The sequence below is a fragment of the Hemitrygon akajei genome, chromosome 14, assembly GCF_048418815.1.
Source record: "Hemitrygon akajei chromosome 14, sHemAka1.3, whole genome shotgun sequence".
Classification (NCBI taxonomy): domain Eukaryota; kingdom Metazoa; phylum Chordata; class Chondrichthyes; order Myliobatiformes; family Dasyatidae; genus Hemitrygon; species Hemitrygon akajei.
In genome coordinates, this window is record NC_133137.1 from 105713565 (window position 1) to 105725986 (window position 12422).

Sequence of the window (12422 nt, forward strand, 5' to 3'; positions counted from 1 at the left end):
GGTGTCATTGTACACCAGTCATTGAAGGTGGGCATGCAGGTACAGCAGGCGGTGAAAAAGGCAAATGATATGTTGGCATTCATAGCAAAAGGATTTGAGTACAGGAGCAGGGAGGTTCTACTGCAGTTGTACAAGGTCTTGGTGAGACTGCACCTAGAATATTGTGTGCAGTTTTGGTCCCCTAATCTGAGGAAAGACATTCTTGCCATAGAGGGAGTACAGAGAAGGTTCGCCAGATTGATTCCTGGGATGGCAGGACTTTCATATGAAGAAAGACTGGATCGACTAGGCTTATACTCACTGGAATTTAGAAGATTGAGGGGGGATCTTATTGAAAGGTATAAAATTCTAAAGGGATTGGACAGGCTAGATGCAGGAAGATTGTTTCCGATGTTGGGGAAGTCCAGAACGAGGGGTCACAGTTTAAGGATAAAGGGGAAGCCTTTTAGGACCGAGATGAGGAAAAACTTCTTCACACAGAGAGTGGTGAATCTGTGGAATTCTCTGCCACAGGAAACAGTTGAGGCCGGTTTATTGGCTAAATTTAAGAGGAAGTTAGATATGGCCCTTGTGGCTAAAGGGATCAGGGGGTATGGAGAGAAAGCAGGTACAGTGTTCTGAGTTGGATGATCAGCCATGATCATACTGAATGGGGGTGCAGGCTCGAAGGGCCAAATGGCCTACTCCTGCACCTATTTTCTATGTTTCTATACAACTGCCATTAGGGTCCTTTTACCCTTACCATTTCTTAACTCAACCCATAGAGAGTCTACACCTTCCAATCCAATGTCATCCCTTTCAAATGATTTAATATTATTTCTTTTACACAGAGCCACACCAACCCCTCTGCCTACTAACCTATCTTTCTGATACACTGTATATCCTTGAGCGGTCAGCTCCCAATGGCAGCCATCCTTTAGCCAAGCTTCAGAGATGGCCTCAATGTCATACTTGCCAATCTGTAGCTGAATTTCAAGATTGTCTGTCTTATTTCTTATGCTGCGTGCATTCAAATATAACACTTTCAGTCCAGTGTTTGTTGCTTTCTGTTTTAACTGCATCACACTTCTATTGCCCTGTAACTCATCCCACTGCCTGTGATTATGCCTCATCTCCTGCCTGTCGTTTCTGTCATTTCTGTTGCATGCTATCGTTGAATTATTTCTGTTTTCCTATTCCTCAGCCCTATCCCTCCGGTTCCCATTCCCCTGCCAAATTAGTTTAAACCCTCCCACACAGCTGTATTTAACCTGCCTACTAGGATATTGGACCCCTTTGGGTTCAGGTGTAACCCGTCCTTTTTGTATAAGGTTGTACCTCACCCAGAAGAGTCCCAAATGATCCAGAAATCCTGCCTCCTAATCACACTCCCTCACCTAATACCAGGGCTCAGCACCCAATAATCACACTCCGCACCGAATAACAGGGCTCAGCACCCAATAATCACACTCCACACCGAATACCAGGGCTCAGCACCCATTAATCACACTCCCCCACCTAATACCAGAGGTCAGCACCCAATAATCACACTCTGTGACATAATACCAAGGCTCAGCACCCATTAATCACACTCCCCACCTAATACCACGGCTCAGCACCCAATAAACATGCTCCCCCACCTAATACCAGAGCTCAGCCCCCAATAATCACACTCTGTGACATAATACCAAGGCTCAGCACCCATTAATCACACTCCCCACCTAATACCAGGGCTCAGCACCCAATAAACATGCTCCCCCACCTAATACCAGAGCTCAGCACCCAATAATCACACTCCGTCACCTAATACCAGGGCTCAGCACCCAATAATCACACTCCGTCACCTAATACCAGGGCTCAGCACCCAATAATCACACTCCGTCACCTAATACCAGGGCTCAGCACCCAATAATCACACTCCGTCACCTAATACCAGGGCTCAGCACCCAATAATCTCCCAAAGTCCAGTCCTGAGAATCTCAATATTGATACTCTGAACCCTCACACTTACTACAGAACACTGCACCTGGAACCTGTATTCGCACCTATGTTACAGGACTCTTCACCCACTTCCAGCAGCTCTGGCTGTACATGTATACCTAATCAGTTTACACACAATCTAGCAAACAATACTGATTCCTCCACAATCGACTCCTATACATCATTATTACTTGGCACTCTACCCCCATATCCCATCTCTCAGCAGCATTACCCATCAACAATTAAAAAATCACCCAGAGTCCACTGCATCCCGTGCTCCCAGTGTGGCCTCCTGTATATCTGTGAGACTCAATGTCGGGTGAGAGACCGCTTCACCAAGCACCTATGCTCCCCACACCAGAAAAATTGGGATCTCCCAGTGGCCACCCATTTTAATTTCACTTCCTTTTCTCATTCCAACATGTGTATCCATGCCTCCTCTACTGTCGTGATGAGGCCACACTTGGGCTGGAGGTGCACCAGCTTGTATACCGTCTGGGTATCCTCCAGCCTGATGGCATGAACCCCAATTTCTTGAATTTCTGGTGGTGCTACCTACCCCCCCCCTGCCCCTTCACCATTCCCCACCCCCTCTTCTCTCTCTCAACTGATCTCCTTGCCTGCTCATCACCTCCCTCTGATGCTCAACCCCCTTTTTCCTTCTTCCACGGTCTTCTGTCTTCTCCTATTAGACTCCCCTTCTGCAGCCTTTTACCTATCTCTTTTACCTATCAACATCCCAGCTCTTTACATCACCTCACCCCCGCCCCCCCCAGGTTTTCACCTGTCATCTATGTTGCTCCTTTCCCTCCCCCCATCTTCTTACTATGACTCCTCATCTCTTTTTCTCCAGTCCTCTTGAAGGATCTCGGCCCAAAATGTTGACTGCATTCTTTTCCGTAGATGCTGCCTGGCCTGCTGAGTTCTTCCAGCATTTTGTTGGTGTTAATTGGATTTCCAGCATTTGCATATTTTCTCTTGTCTGTGATTATATCCAACATCCCTACATCATCAATATAACTGATATCCCAACACACACACCTCATCATCAAATAACATCCACCAGTAATCTCACAGCCTCCAACATCTATAATCCAGCCTCTCATTCATTCCTCAGCATCCCATGTTCAGCACCCAATACCAATACCAACACTAGCACCAATGACCAGCACCCATAATGTATCACCATTACTGCTTCCTTAACAAACAGCAACCACACCCTAGCATTCTAACCACCTGAGAACTCACTGACCAGACTTGAAACAATTCATTCTTGATCCCAGACTGACAGTTTAAGAAGAAGAAGAAGAAGAAGGAGATGAAACAGAAGAAGAAGAAGAAGAAGAAGAAGAAGAAGAAGAAGAAGAAGAAGAAGAAGAAGAAGAAGAAGAAGGAGGAGGAGGAGGAGGAGGAGGAGGAGGAGGAGAAGGAGTAGGAGAAGGAGAAGGAGAAGGAGTAGGAGGAGAAGGAATAGGAGGAGAAAGAGAAGGAGAAAGAGTAGGAGAAGGAGAAGGAGAAGGAGTAGGAAAAGGAGAAGGAGTAGGAGAAGGAGTAGGAGAAGGAGAGGGAGTAGGAGAAGGAGTAGGAGAAGGAGAGGGAGTAGGAGAGGGGGAGAAGGAGTAGAGAAGGAGAAGGAGTAGGAGAAGGAGAAGGAATAGGAGAAGGAGAAGGAGAAGTAGGAGAAGGAATAGGAGGAGAAGGAGAAGGAGAAAGAGTAGGAGAAGGAGTAGGAGAAGGAGAAGGAATAGGAGAAGGAGAAGGAGAAGTGGGAGAAGGAATAGGAGGAGAAGGAGAAGGAGAAGGAGAAGTAGGAGAAGGAGTAGGAGAAGGAGAGGGAGTAGGAGAAGGAGTAGGAGAAGGAGTAGGAGTAGGAGAAGGAGTAGGAGAAGGAGAGGGAGTAGGAGAGGGAGTAGAGAAGGAGAAGGAGAGGGAGTAGGAGAAGGAGTAGAGAAGGAGAAGGAGTAGGAGAAGGAGAGGGAGTAGGAGAAGGAGTAGGAGAAGGAGAGGGAGTAGGAGAGGGAGTAGAGAAGGAGAAGGAGAAGGAGAGGGAGTAGGAGAAGGAGTAGAGAAGGAGAAGGAGTAGGAGAAGGAGAAGGAGAAGGAGTAGGAGAAGGAGAAGTAGATGGTGAAGAAGAAAATTTATATGGCAGACAAAGTCAATATTCTAGTCAATAGTGACCTCCAGGATATTGATATCAAGGAACATGCACCAATAGTCCATACTAATAACCCATCTATCAGGACCAATACCAACATATATCCATATACCACCAGCAGCACCATTACCTCACCATGTAATACCATTCATCACCAATAGCTGGCATCTTCTATCCAGCACACAAGTTGATGCAGCTACCAGTTCCCATCTCTGGTGCTCAACAACCATTGTTTAGCATTTTCAAGTTCCCAAAAAGAATAGCACCAATGTCCCATTCCACATGCTTCAGGATTTGACACCCATATCTTTTTCCAGTGATAAGACTCCAACATCAAATGCCAGTACTCCATTAATAAACATCTCCCAGTGCCTAATATCAAAGGCAGTAACCACAAAGAGTCCAGTACCCAATAGCCATACCCAACATCCAACAGCCATAGCCATTACGTGACACCTGCACTTAACACCAACATCCCAACACCAATAGACAGCACCTAGTACCATATCTCAGCATCCCATACAAATATCAGCTACCCAACATCGTATGCGCACACCATGTTGGGGGGCTATTGGATACTGGACTTAGGAACTCAGCATCAATCCCCAACATCCACATTACTGCACCAATGCTCACTTGCCAGCTCAACATCTCGAAAGCACGCATTGCCAGGCACCCAACCCTGATCACCCAATACCCATACTGCAGTACCCAACAGCCACACCATAATAGCCAAAACAGATACACCGAAGAGAAACTAAACCACCTTTGCTATCAACTGCCCCTTACCATCAAAATCTTTTGGGCCACTAATGACCAGAATCTCCACCTTTCCTGCAAGATAAATCCTTTTTTTCTTTTTCTTCTTCTCCTTAGGCAGACCCCCTTGGGTTGACGATGGCTTGCTTCTGCTCTGGTTTCTTGGATTCTGAGCTGGATGATGATGCCTATGTGGGAACCACGGACTTCAGGGCAGCAAGTACCTGATTAGGTAGGTTGGTGAGCTGATATACTCCTTCCATGGCTTACACATGGACTTCTTACCCCAGTGCCCAACATTTGTAATGAATATATATCAACACAGCCAGCACCCATATTACTGCACCAATATATGCCTTAGCTCGATCCTTTCCCTCATAACAAATACGATATCCATATTTCTGTTCTTATACACCTACAGTTCATAGCAATACACTGACCAATTATATGGCTATGCAGTTAATCCAGAATCTAACATCCATTTCTCTGGATTGTAAACAAATGAACCACACACGCTAGTACAAAAACCCAAGTCTCAGCACACACTAAACTGTATTCAGTATCTGTACTCCAGGGCCCAACACCAAACCCTGCCCTAGCAGCCAGCATCCACTCACCTAATGCCTGCAGACAGCACCATCACCTATATCCCACACCCTATTCCCCCAAACCTTTGTGCTACCACTCAACCCTTATATTCCAACACTCACAGTCAACGAAACCTGTTTGATCCAAGTAGCAGTAAGTACTCATAATCTAATCCCAACATCCATGAGTCATTGCCAATGCTTGCTTTTTACAGTAAGTGCACTCAAAAAAGCACAATGTAACCTCTTGCCATGTAATGACTTTTGTGAATGGACCAACTCCTGGTTGTAGTATGATTCCACAAATGCCTTCTCAGCATTTACTCAAGCCTCAATATCTAATTGGGGGCTAAGCCAAGATGAGCTACTCAATCTGAAATACTGTTGTAGTCTTGCCTCACTCAATAACAACACACACTCTTTCCAACCAGGGAAACTGGATAAGCATTAAGATCAGGAATCCTAGCTGATTCTCTGCTCTCTGATTTACTTTGCAGCCTGGTGAGGGAACAAATGGGATTCAGGTTGGAAAGCTCCTGTCTTAACTCAGCAAGGACACCAGTTCCCATAAACATCAGAGAAGGTGAGGCTACATTTTAATGAGAGGGTATAGACCTAAAATAAAATTCACTGCTGTATGTTATTTAAAATGCACATTACTTTCAGAAAGTTCGACTTCTGATTTTCTCCAAACGAAGGCATAACATCACCTGGGAAAACCATTGTATCAAAGTAGGAGCAGAAACATCTTTCCATTTCAACAAAATAGCCCTTCTGGCCAATAATGTAACAAATGCAATTACATGTTGGTCTGATGGAGAAATACCATGAATATATTGAGGGATTATACCAAATAAAACTGTCAATATATTAGGTTGTAAATTAATTTTTAAAACTTTAGAAATTGTAGAAAAAATAGACTTCCAAAAATGTTTCAGCACAGAACAGGACCAAAATGTATGTGTCAATGTAGCTGTCTCAGTTTTACATCTGTCACACTATCAATATTAGAAAACATTCTAGACAGTATCTCCTTTGTTAAATAGTAACGATGTACAATTTTAAATTGAATTGGAGAGTGATCGAAACAGATCGAAGAAGAGTTAACCAACATCAAAATCCACAACCAATCTTCTGTTATCAGGGTCATGATAAGCTCTCTCTCCCAATCTTGCTTAATCTTAAGTGAAGGGTAATTGTGCTGTTGTAACAATAAATTATAAATTTTCCCAATAAAACCCTTCACTAAAGGATTCATTTTTAAAATAATATCTAACAGGTCAGAATCTTGTATATATGGAAAATTACTTAAGTATTTTTGTAAGAAGTGTCTGACCTGAAGATATTGCAGGAAATGTGAATATGAGAGAGAGTATTTAGTTACTAATTTCTCAAAAGACATCAATCCGCCATCCTGGAACAGATCCATGAAGGAATAAACCCCTTTATTCCTCCAAAAAAGAAAAGTAGGATCACTTAATGAAGGTTTAAATAAATAATTTCAATAAATTAAACTAAAAAGTTTAAATATTTTAAGATTAAAAAAGTTACGAAACTGGAACCAAATTCATAATGACTGCTTAATCACAGGATATGAATTTAAATTAGTAATTTGGCCAGTTGTACAGGTAAAGAAGCTCCTAATAATGAGGTTAAGTGAAACTGTTTCACAGCATTCAATTCCAAATCAGCCCAAGGTGGTCGTTCATCTCTATTAGCCCAATATAACCAAAAACACATATAACGTATATTGACAGCCCAATAATGCATTCTTAAATTAGACAAAGCAAGACCTCCATCTTTTTAAAAAATTTTGTAAACGATATTTACCAATTCTTGGTCTTTTATTATTCCAAACAAAAGATGAAATAATAGAGTCAACCTGATCGAAAAACTTCTTAGTTAAAAAAAAAGGGATATTTTGAAATACATATAAAAATTTTGGTAAGATCATCATTTTAACTGCATGAATTTGGCTGACTAGGGGGACCTCAATATGCAAGGGGATTGGGAAAATCAGGTTTGTGTTGAATCGTATGAGAGGGAATTTGTTGAATGTCTATGAGGTGGCTTTTTGGAGCAGCTTGTGCTTGAGCCTACTCAGGGAAAGGCTATCTTAGATTGGGTGTGTTTAATAACCCAGATGTTATTAGGGAGCTTAATGTAAAGGGACCCTTAGGAGACAGTGATCATAATATGATTGAATTCATACTGCAATTTGAGAGGAAAAGCATAAGTCATGTGTATCAGTATCGCAGTGGAATAAAGGGAATTACAGAGGCATGAGAAAAGAGATTGCCCAGGTGGATTGGAGGAGGATACTGGCGGGGATGACAGCAGAGCAGAGATGGCTAAAGTATTTGGGAATAGTTCACAAGGTGCAGGATAGGTGTGTTCCACAGAGGAAGAAGTTCTCAAATGGCAGGGGTAGACAACCATGGCTGACAAGGGAAGTTAAGGACCGCATAAAAGAGAAGAAAGAGGCATGTAAGGTAGCAAAAGTGAATGGGAAGTTGGGTGATTGGGAAGCTTTTAAAATCCAACAAAAGACAATCAAAAAAGCTTTAAGAAGGGAAAAGATAAAATATGAAGGCAAACTAGCCACTAATATCAAGCAGGATTCCAAAAGTTTTTTTTTCATTTATATAGAGAGTAAAAGGGAGGTAAGAGTTGATATTGGACCACTGGAAAATGATGCTGATGAGGTAATAATGGGGGACAAAGAAATGACAGATGGTCTTAATGGGTACTTTATATCAGTCTTCACTGTGGAAGACCCTGGCAGTGTGCCTGGGAGCAGGAGTCTGTGCCATTGCTGTTGCAAAGGAAAGAGTGCCAGGTAAACTGAAAGATCTTAAGGTGGATAAGTCACCTGAACCAGATGGACTACATCCCAGAGTCCTGAGAGAGGTTGCTGAAGAGATAATGGATGTATTAGCCATGATCTTTCAAGTATCACTTGATTTGGGCATAGTCCCGGAGGACTGGAAAATTGCAAATGTCGCTCCAGTCTTTAAGAAGGGAAGAAGTCAAAAGAAAGGAAATATTAGGCTAGTTAGCCTAACCTCAGTAGTTGGGAAAGTGTTGGAGTCAATTGTTATGGATAAGGTTTCAAGGCACTTGGAAACTAATGATAAAATAAGTCAAAGTCAGCATGATTTCTGTAAAGGGAGATCTTGCCTGACAAATCTGTTAGAGTTCTTTGAAGAAGTAACAAGCAGGGTGGACAAAGGATGTCATTTAACTGGATTTTTAAAAGGCGTTAAATAAGGTGACACACATGAGGCTGCTTAACAAGATAATATCCTATGGCATTACAGAAAAGGCACTGGCACGGATAAAGTAATGGCTCATAGGCAGAAGATGGCAAATGGGAATAAAGGGGCCTCATGATACGAAGATGATACAAAGGCAGATGATACGAAGATAGGTGGAGGGGTAGGTTGTACTGAGAAAGCAATGCAATTGCAGCAGGATTGAGACAAATTGGAAGAGTGGGCAAGAAAAGTGGCCGATGGATATAAGGTTGGGAAAAGTCAGCTACTGTGGCTGTCCCCCTTAACAATACGTACTCTTGTTTGAGTACTGTTGGGGGGCTAGCTGGGGGAAGCAACAGTTGCCACGCCTCCGACATAGAGTCTGGCACTGTGGCTCAGAAGGGTAGGGAAAGAAAGAAGGCAGCAGTAATAGGGGACTTCATAGTTAGGGGGTCAGAAGGACACAGGAAAGAAACATGCTTTGTAGCTTGCCTCCCAGGTGCCAGGGTCCGAGATGTTTCTGATCACGTCCATGCTATCCTGAAGTGGGAAGGTGAACAGCCAGAGGTCGTGGTACATATTGGTACCATCGACATAGGTAGGAAAAGGAAGGAAAATTAGTGAAAACAGACTACAGAGAGTTAGGAAGGAAGTTGAGAAGTAGGACCTTAAAGGTAGTAATCTTGGGATTACTGCCTGTGCCTCGCAACAGTGAGAATAGAAGTAGGATGAGGTGGAAGATAAATATGTGACTGAAGGATTGGAGCAGGGGTCAGGGATTCAGATTTCTGGATCATTGGGACCTCTTTTGGGGCATGCGTGACCTGTACAAAAATGATGGGTTGCACTTGAATCTGAGGGGGACCAATATCCTGGCAGGGTGGTTTGCTAAGATACAAAAAACTAGGTAATCATAGAGATCTAGAAGATTATAAGGCTAGCAGGAAGGAGCCTAAGAATGAAATTAGGAGAGCCAGAAGGGGCCATGAGAAGTCCTTGGTGAGCAGGATTAAGGAAAGCCCCAAGGCATTATATAAGTATGTGAAGAGCAAGAGGATAAGACATGAGAGAATAGAACCAATCAAGTGTGACAGTGGGAAAGTATGTACGGAACCGGAGGAGACAGCAGAGATACTTAATGAATACTTTGCTTCAGTATTAACTATAGTAAAGGATCTTGGCAATTATAGGGATGACGTACTGTGGATTGAAAAGCTTGGGCATATGGACATTAAGAAAGAGGATGTGCAGGAGCTTTTGGAAAGCATCAGGTTGGATAAGTCTCCGGGACTAGACAACATGTGCCCCAGGCTACTATGGGAAGCAAAGGAGGTGGTTGCTGAGCCTCTGGCAATGATCTTTGCTTCATCAATGGGGACAGGATAGGTTCCGGAGGATTGGAGGGTTGCAGATGTTGTTCCCTTATTCAAGAAAGGGAGTAGAGATAGCCCAGGAAATTATAGACCAATGAGTCTTACTTCAGTGGTTGGTAAGTTGATGGAAAAGATCCTGAGAGGCAGGATTTATGAACATTTGGAGAGGCATAATATGATTAGGAATAGTCAGTGTGGCTTTGTCAAAGGCAGATCAGGCCTTATGAGCCTGATTAAAGTTTTTGAAGATATGACTAAACACATTGATGAAGGTAGAGCCGTAGATGTAGTGTATATGGGTTTCAGCAAGGTGTTTGATAAGGTACCCCATGCAAGGCTTACTGAGAAAATAAGGAGGCTTGGGATCCAAGGGGACCTTGCTTTGTGGATCCAGAATTGGCTTGCTCACAGAAGGCAAAGAGTGGTTGTAGACGGGTCATATTCTGCATGGAGGTCGGTCACCAGTGGAGTGCCTCAGGGATCTGTTCTGGGACCCTTTGTGATTTTTATAAATGACCTGGATAAGGAAATGGAGGGATGGGTTAGCAAATTTGTTGATGACACAAAGGTTGGGGGTGTTTTGGATAGTGTGGAGGGCTGTCAGAGGTTACAGCAGGACATCAATAGGATGCAAAACTGGGCTGAGAAGTGGCAGAAGGAGTTCAACCCAGATAAGTGTGAGGTGGTTCATTTTGGTAGGTCAAATATGATGGCCGAATATAGTATTAATGTTAAGACTCTTGGCAGTGTGGAGGATCAGAGGGATCTTGGGGTCCAAGTCTGTAGGACACTCAAAGCTGCTGCGCAGGTTGACTGTGTGGTTAAGAAGGCATACAGTGCATTGGCTTTAATCAACCATGGGAATGAGTTTCAGAGCCAAGAAGTAATGTTACAGCTATATAGGACCCTGGTCAGACCCCAGTTGGAGTACTGTGTTCAGTTCTGGACACCTCGCTACAAGAACGATGTGGAAACTATAGAAAGGGTGCAGAGGAGATTTACAAGGATGTTGCCTGTATTGGGGAGCATGCCTTATGAGAATAGATTGAGTGAACTTGGCCTTTTCTCCTTGGAGCGATGGAGGATGCGAGGTGACCTGATAGAGGTGTATGAAATGATGAGAGGCATTGATCGTTTAGATAGTCAGAGGCTTTTTCCCAGGGCTGAAGTGGCTAACATGAGAGGACACAGTTTTATGGTGCTTGGAAGCAGATGCAGAGGAGATGTCAGGGTTAAGTGCGTGGAATGGGCTGCCAGCAACGGTGGTGGAGGCGGATACGATTGGGTCTTTTAAGAGACTCCTGGATAGGTACTTGGAGCTTAGAAAAATAGAGGGCTATGGGTAACCCTAGGGAATTTTAAAAGTAAGTACATGTGGGCCGAAGGATCTGTATTGTGCTGTAGGGTTTCTATGTTGCTATGTATGATAATGCATTTTGGTGAAATGACGAACAGTGCAGACTATTATCTAAGTGGGGCGAAGGTTCAATCATCAGAGGTGCAGAGGGACATAGGAGTCTTCGTGCAAGACTCCCGGGTTAATTTACAGGTTGAGTCTGTGGTAAACAAGGTAAATGCAATGTTGACATTTATTTCAATGGGAATAGAATGTAAAAGAAAGGAGATAATGCAGAGGCTTTATATGTCAATAGTCATGTGGTACTTATCAACAGTTTTAGGCCCCATATCTCAGAAAGGATGTGTTGGCATTAGAGAGAGTCCAGAGGAGGTTCACAAGGATGATTCTGGGAATGAAAGGGTTAACATCTGAGGAGTGTTTGGCAGCTTTGGGCCTATTCTCACTGGAATTTAGAACTAAATCCAGAACTAAAGGGCCCAGCCTCAAAACTGAGGGGTGAGCTTTCAGAACAGAGGTAAAGAGGAATTTTTTTTAGCCGGAGAATAGTGAATCTGTGGAATACTCCGCTACAGACTGTGGTGGAGGCCAAGTCCATAGGTATATTCAAGGCAGAAGTTGACAGTTTCCTGATCAGTGAGGGCATCAAAGGATAAGGCAAGAAGGCAGGTGTATGGGCTTGGTTGAGTGGGATCGGGATCAGCCATGATTGATTGGCAGAGCAGACTTGATGGGCAGAATGGCCTAATTCTGTTCGTCTGTCTTATGGTTTTATGGCCTTATGAGGGGTCCAAAACTGCTCACAATACTCCAAGTGAAACTTCACCAGTGCTTTATAAAGTATCAACATTATATCCTTGCTTTTATATTCTAGTTATCTAGCAATGAATGCTAACATATATTTGCCTTCCTCACCACTGACTCAACCTGCAAATTAACTTTTAGGGAATCCTGCACAAGGACTCCCAAGTCCC

General features: G+C 43.4%; 1 long non-coding RNA gene across 1 annotated transcript in view; it reads left to right on the forward strand.

Moving 5' to 3' along the window:
- Window positions 1-12422, forward strand: part of LOC140738885 (uncharacterized) — a 257097-nt gene that overhangs the window by 191677 nt on the left and 52998 nt on the right. The window contains exons 2-3 of the long non-coding RNA XR_012101475.1: window positions 4992-5106; window positions 5959-6044. This is a non-coding gene — a long non-coding RNA (uncharacterized lncRNA). The remainder of the gene's footprint in view (window positions 1-4991; window positions 5107-5958; window positions 6045-12422) is intronic.